The following is a 7,500-nucleotide window of genomic DNA, read 5'->3' as shown; positions in this document are numbered from 1 at the left end:
AAGTGAGAGAGAGAGAGAGAGAGAGAGAGAGAGAGAGGGAAAGAGAGAGAGAGAGAGAGAGAGAGAGAGAGAGAGAGAGAGAGAGAGAGAGAGAGTGCACTACACCGCACACTCGAAAGCCACAGGTGCTGCCCCTGGAGAAGCCTAATGGTGAGATAATTCTTTGGAAATGTAGACATTTTTTTTTATTCACACACACACACAATGTACATACCCATGAGGAAGGAATACACGTGCTTGTCGATACCCCCTCCCAACTTACGTACACGCACATGGCATTAGTACGAACACATACGCATTTACGCACACGCACATAAACACATACACGCATTCACATAGACACATACACAAAAACCAACCCATACCTAAACACACACAAAAACCAAACAAACGCACACACACACAGACACATACACAAAAAACCAACCCATACCTAAAGGCACACAAAAAACAAACGCACACACACAGTCACATACACAAACACACACATATACCTAAACACACACAACAAACAAACGCACACATACATATACACAAGCACACACACACACACACACATACCTAAACACACACAACAAACAAACGCACACACATCCAAGCACGCAAAGACACACACACAACAAACACACACACACACCCAAGCACACACAACAAACAAACGCACACACATCCAAGCACGCAAAGACGCACACACACAACAAACACACTCACACACACCCAAGCACCTAAACACACACGCAGTAACACAGAAACCCTCCGCTCACCCTTAAATATTAACGTATCCTCCAGAACTAACATCAACTAACATTAACATTAAGAACAGTGACATAACAATCATAGTAATTTGACAGAATATTAACAGTAAGTAAGGATGTTGATTGATGATGACGCTAATGATATAATTGGATGATGATAATTGCGATAAGAGCAATAATTAAAAAATATATAATTATAGTGGTATGCATCGGCGAATTTTTACCAATTGAAGCACATTCCTCAATAATTAATTCACTTGGATTATTCATTTATGTCATATGCACATATGTGTGTAAAGGTTTGTGTGTCTCTCTCTCTCTCTCTCTCTCTCTCTCTCTCTCTCTCTCTCTCTCTCTCTTTCTCTCTATATATATATATATATATATATATATGTGTGTATGTGTGTGCTTTGTGTGTGTTCATATACTATATATATAAATATATATATATATATATATATATATACTTATGCATATATATATATATATATATATATATATATATATATATATATATATATATATGTATGTATATATATATATATATATATATATATATATATATATATATATATATATATATATTTATATATACATAGACACACACCACACACACACACACACACACACCTACACACACACACACACACACACACACACACACACACACACACACACACACACACACACACACACACACACACACACACACGCACCCCCCCCCACACACACGCACCCCCCCCACACACACACAGACACACACATACATTCATATATATGTGTGTTTACGACTCGTCTGTTGATTCTATCGATGATCATATATTTGAGGATATCGAATCTCCGAGACGCAATCAAAAGATTCACTTTTAATGCAAAATCAAATTGTTCTCATTAAACTAAAAATAAATAATTTTTACAATATCTTGCTTCTTTTCACGAAATTTTTCTTCTTTTCACAATATTTTTCTCCTCTTCACAATATTTTTCTCCTTTTCACAATATTTTTCTTTTTTTCACAATATTTTTCTTTTCACAATGTCTTCTTTTCACGATATTTTTCTTCTTTTCAAAATATCTTTCTTCTTTTCACAATATTTTTCTCCTTTTCACAATGTCTTCTTTTCACAATATTTTCTTCTTTTCACAATATTTTTCTTTTCTCAATATCTTTCTTCTTTTCATAATATCTTTATTTTTTCACAATATTTTTCTTCTTTTCACAATATCTTTCTTCTTTTCACAATATTTTTCTTTTTTTTCACAATATCTTTCTTCTTTTCACAATATTTTTCTTCTTTTCAAAATGTTCATCTTTCTCCTTTTTCTTTTTTCTTTCTCTTCATCATCGTAACTATCTTCTGTTTCAGCTTTCGTCTTTTTTTCCCTTCTCCTTCTCCTCCTCTGCCCTCCCCACCTCCTACTCGTTTCCGTCCTCGTCCTCCTCCTACTCCTCCTCCTTCCCCTCTTTCTCCACCTCCTCCTCCTCCTTCCTCTCCTCTTTCTCCTCTTCCTCCTCCATCTCCTGCTACTCCATCTTCCCCCTTCCTCTTCACTCACCCTCTTCTTCCCTTTCTTTTAATATCCTCCTTCCTTATTTCTTTCCTTATCCTTCTTCTCCTTATCCTCTTCCTCTTTCTTTTTTATCCTTCTTCCTCCCTTCCTTATTTCTATCCTTCTACCCTTCTTTCTCCCAATCCTTTCATCCTTCTTTTCCTTATTTTTTCTTATCCTTTTTTCTTCCCTTCCTTCTGTCTATCCATCTTCCCTTATTTCTCCCTGTTCTTTTAAACCTTCATTTTTCGCACTTTTACCTTTTTCTCTATTTCCATTTTCTTATCCTTTCATCTTTCTTCCTATCCTTCTTTTTGATTTACCCCTCTTTCTCTTATTCTATTTTCATCCTCTTCTATCTTTCTTTCTTCCATCCTTCGCTTATTTACCTCTTCTTTCATTCTTCTTCCTATCCTTCTAAATTGTTCTTTTCTTCCTTATCCTTCGTCATTTTACCCTTCTTTCAATTCTTCTTCCACATTTCTGTCTTTCTTTCTTCCTATCCTTCGCTTTATTTACCTCTTTCATTCTTTCTTCCATCCTTCTACCGTTCTTTCTTCCTATCCTTCGCTTATTTACCCTTCTTTCTATTCTTCTTCCTATCCTTCATACCTTTCTTTATTCTTATCCTTCGCTTATTTACCCTTCTTTCTATTCTTCTTCTTATCCTTCATACCTTTCTTTATTCTTATCCTTCGCTCTATTAGCTTCGGAGCTTCGATTTGATGGCGAAAGAAAGGTCAAAGGATTCTTAAGTCACCAAAGTGAAAGGAAAATTAAATGGTTCCTTTAAACTCGTATCCCGCCACAGGAAACAAGCTGCTGGAATGGCTATCATCGTGTTTGTTTAAAGCCCTTCGTTGTTTGCTTGTTTGTTGTGGTTTTATTGTTTGGTTATTGTTTGTGTAAGTATCTCTTCTCTTCCTATCCTTCGCTTATTTCCCCTTCTTTCTATTCTTCTTCCTATCCTTCATACCTTTCTTTATTCCTATCCTTCGCTTATTTACCCTTCTTTCTATTCTTCTCCCAATCCTTCTACCTTTCTTCCTATCCTTCGCTTATTTACCCTTCTTTCTATTCTTCTTCCTATCCTTCATACCTTTCTTTATTCCTATCCTTCGCTTATTTACCCTTTCTTTTCTTTATTCTTCTTTCTCATCCTTCTACCTTTCTTTTTCCCTATCCTTCGCTTATTTTACCCTTCTTTCTATTCTTCTTCCTCTTCTTATTTACCCTTCTTTCTATTCTTCTTCCTAGCCTTCTACCGTTCTTTCTTCCTATCCTTCGCTTATTTACCCTTCTTTCTATTCTTCTCCCAATCCTTCTACCTTTCTTCCTATCCTTCGCTTATTTACCCTGCTTTCTATTCTTCTTCCTATCCTTCATACCTTTCTTTATTCCTATCCTTCGCCTATTTACCCTTCTTTCTATTCTTCTTTCTATCCTTCTACCTTTCTTTCTTCCTATCCTTCGCTTATTTACCCTTCTTTCTATTCTTCTTCCTCTTCTCTTATTTACCCTTCTTTCTATTCTTCTTCCTAGCCTTCTACCGTTCTTTCTTCCTATCCTTCGCTTATTTACCCTTCTTTCTATTCTTCTTCCTATCCTTCATACCTTTCTTTATTCTTATCCTTCGCTCTATTAGCTTCGGAGCTTCGATGTGATGGCGAAAGAAGCTCAAAGGAATCTTGTTCATAAATGCTAGAAAGGGAAAACCAAATGGTTCCTTAAATCCGGGTCCCGCTGTGAGGAAACAAGTCGCTGGAATGGCTAATGGTCGTGCTTGCTTTTGCGTTCTCGCTTGTTTGTTTGTTTCATAGGGTTTTGGTCGTTTGGTTATTAAGCTTGTGTGGGTTATCTTTAGGTTTGTTTGTTTGTTTGCTGTGGTTTTGGTTTTGTTTTGGGTTTTTGGTTGGTTGCTTGGGTATGTATTTGGGTTTAATGAGCCAGTTTGGTTTATTGTTGTTTCAGGCTTGTTTGTTTGTTGTGGTTTCAGCTTGGCTTGGTTTGGGTTATTAAAGTTTTGTTGTGGTTTTGTTTGTTTGTTATTTTGCTTGTGGGTGTATTCTTTCTTCCTAGTCCTTGCTTATTTACCCTTCTTTCTATTTTCCTTATCCTTCTACCGTTCTTTCTTCTATCCTTTCGCTTGTTTACCTTCTTATTCTTCTTCCATCCTTCATTACCTTTCTTTGTTCCTATCCTTCGCTTATTTAATCTTCTTCTTTCTATTCTTCTTCCCATCTCTTCTACCGTTCTTTTTCCATCTTCTGTGCTTATTGCATCTTCTTTTCTATTCTTCTTCCTATCCTTCTACCGTTCTTTCTTCCTATCCTTCGCTTATTTACCCTTCTTTCTATTCTTCCTATCCTTTATACCTTTCTTCCTATCCTTCGCTTATTTACCCTTCTTTATATTCTTCTTCCTATCCTTCGCTTATTTACCCTTCTTTCTATTCTTCTTCCTATCCTTCTACCTTTCTTCCTTCCTATCCTTCGCTTATTTACCCTTCTTTCTATTCTACCTTTCTTTCTTCCTATCCTTCGCTTATTTACCCTTCTTTCTATTCTTCCTATCCTTTATACTCTTTCCTGTCCTTTTGCTTATTTACCCTTCTTATATCTTTTTCCTTCCTATCCTTCGCTTATTTACCCTTCTTTCTATTCTTCTTCCTATCCTTCTACCTTTCTTCCTTCCTATCCTTCGCTTATTTACCCTTCTTTCTATTCTACCTTTCTTTCTTCCTATCCTTCGCTTATTTACCCTTCTTTCTATTCTTCTTCCTATCCTTCATACCTTTCTTTATTCTTATCCTTCGCTCTATTAGCTTCGGAGCTTCGATGTGATGGCGAAAGAAGCCCAAAGGATTCTTAAGTTACCAAAGTGAAAGGAATATTAAATGGTTCCTTAAATCCGGGTCCCGCTGCGAGGAAACAAGTCGCTGGAATGGCTAATGGTCGTGTTTGCTTGCGTCTTTCGGTTGTTTGCTTGTTTGTTGTGGTTTTGGTTTGTTTGGTTGGTTGCTTGTGTGGGTGTATCTTTTGGTTGTTTGCTTGTGTGTTGTGGTTTTGGTTTGTTTGGTTGGTTGCTTGTGTGGGTGTATTGGGTTTGTTTGTTTGCTTGTTTGTTGTGGTTTTGGTTTGTTTGTTTGTTGTGGTTTTGGTTTGTTTGGTTGGTTGCTTGTGTGGGTGTATTGGGTTGGTTTGTTGTATCTCTTTGTTATTTTGCTTGTTTGGTTATGGTTTGGTTTTGTCATTCAGGTGGGGTATCTTTCGGTTGCTTGCTTGTTTGTTGTGGTTTTAGCTTGCTTGTTGCTATGTAAATTTCTTTTTGGTTGGTTAGTCGTGTGCTGTGGTTTTTTGGTTTGTTTGGGTTGGTTGCTTGTGTTTATTGAAGGTTGGTCAGGGGGTTTGTGGTGTGTGTTTGCTTATACTGTTTGTGTGTGTGTGTGTGTTTTGTTTCTTTGGTTTAGCTTGCAGTCGGCTTTATGTTTGTTTGTGGTGTGTAGGTTATGGTATTGGTCATTGATTTGTTTATTTATGTGTCATGATTCATTTATTTGCTTAGTGTTTTGGGTAAGCTATTGTTTTTTGTTTATAGTTTTTTGTTTACGTTTTCTTTGTATGTGTGTGATTTTTACGCCTGTTTCGTTTTTTTATGTATGATTTAGGTGCACGTTTTTGTGTGTGTTTGTTTTGTTTGTTTATGAGTAGGATGTATCTCACGGTCTGGTTTTGTTGGCTGTATGCATATCCAGAAATTTGTTTTAAAAATATGTACTACTTTGAAATGTGTTGCTGCTTCTGTATTTATGTGTGTCATGATTGCACATTTATTTTTGTTAGTAAATGTTTACATTTGTGTTTGAGCGCACGTGTGTATGTACATATGCGAATGTCTCAAAGGACGATAGTAATATGTATTGAAATGAAAATTATTGTATTTTGATGACGTGTATTTGCGGTTTTCTGGTTGTAGTTGTATTACCACAAGCACGCGCTGTATCATTGAATACAACAGCATTAGCTTTCCAGTGTCAAGTATGACTATAAAGCCAATGAGGTATTTTGAGGACAATCAGGATCATATTATCCTTATTCGATTAAAGAAAATGATCCTTTAATCAACTAAACTCGACAAACAAACTGTTACCTCTCAATTAATAGTGGTTTCATTCAGTACCTTTCATGTTTTATCTACATCAAGTAGCCAGAACACTGCATGGGGTCAACTTTTGGGCGTGTCTGGCGGGCATGATGCAGCAGGTAATTTGTCTGACATTGTCCATTCTGAACTCTCTCAGATGTTTTGAACTATATGAACTTTATTTCAGTAAAATAACAATGTTTTGATTCAGCTTGATTTTTTTGTTCCCTTTTAGGGGTCCCCAGGGCCAAACGTGAGGAGTCCCCACAGACGTCCAGAGCCCTTTCCTATGCCTTATCATTCTCTACAAGATCCTGTACTCAGCAATTGGCAGCAAGTTCGTTCGACCTTCCTTGGCTGCTGCTCTATTAGGTGTCTGAGATGTATTTTTAAGGCTCATGTTATCAAAGGGGATAATGCAATGGTAATTTTACGCGGGGAACTTTTGGCTGGTTATTTTTTCACTGATTGAAGGCAAAGGAAAACTTGAGGGACTAATGTTTGCTTTGCATCTTCCTCTCTCGACTAAATATACCCGTAATGCAGCATCTCAGGTGTTGCTTCGCCGTTTCATCTCTCGCAATCTCCAAACGTGGTCTTCTATTTCATTATAACAGAGGCAGTATCAATAGCATCAATTTCTCAACTAAGCTAGAGCAGAGGATCTCGATTTTATGAAGATGTTCTCAGAAAGTTAGGCAGAACAGAGAACACAGGCGAATGTACTGACCTGCTGTAAAAGCTTTCGCAAGAATTCAATGAAGTATTTTCAGAAGGATTCGAGGGAGACTTCAGTTAATTCTATATAGGATTCATCACTTATTCCTCTTTGACACACCGTCTCCTGGAGAAGCTGAGCCAACTCTCCCTTGCAAGACACAGTCAAATATTGCGTTCAGTTCTGCGTTACCATGGCAATCACTGTTTATCTATAGCATCAAGTGGTCTTCCTGTACCAGATCTCGAAGCGAGCGGAGGCGAAGATCAAGTAAAAAGTTCATCAGCAACGTAATTACATTATAAACTAGCCTTTACGACGCGATATTCTGAA

At 37.0% G+C, this 7,500-nt stretch overlaps 1 protein-coding gene across 1 annotated transcript in view; it reads right to left on the bottom strand.

The window, feature by feature from the left end:
• The window catches only part of LOC113803191 (FMRFamide receptor), a 33,721-nt gene that overhangs the window by 22,220 nt on the left and 4,001 nt on the right, over window positions 1–7,500 (bottom strand). The window lies entirely within an intron of this gene.

The sequence above is a fragment of the Penaeus vannamei genome, chromosome 11 (assembly GCF_042767895.1).
Source record: "Penaeus vannamei isolate JL-2024 chromosome 11, ASM4276789v1, whole genome shotgun sequence".
NCBI lineage: Eukaryota > Metazoa > Arthropoda > Malacostraca > Decapoda > Penaeidae > Penaeus > Penaeus vannamei.
Note: the sequence above shows the minus strand (reverse complement) of the source record. Positions and strands in the feature narration are given on the sequence as shown.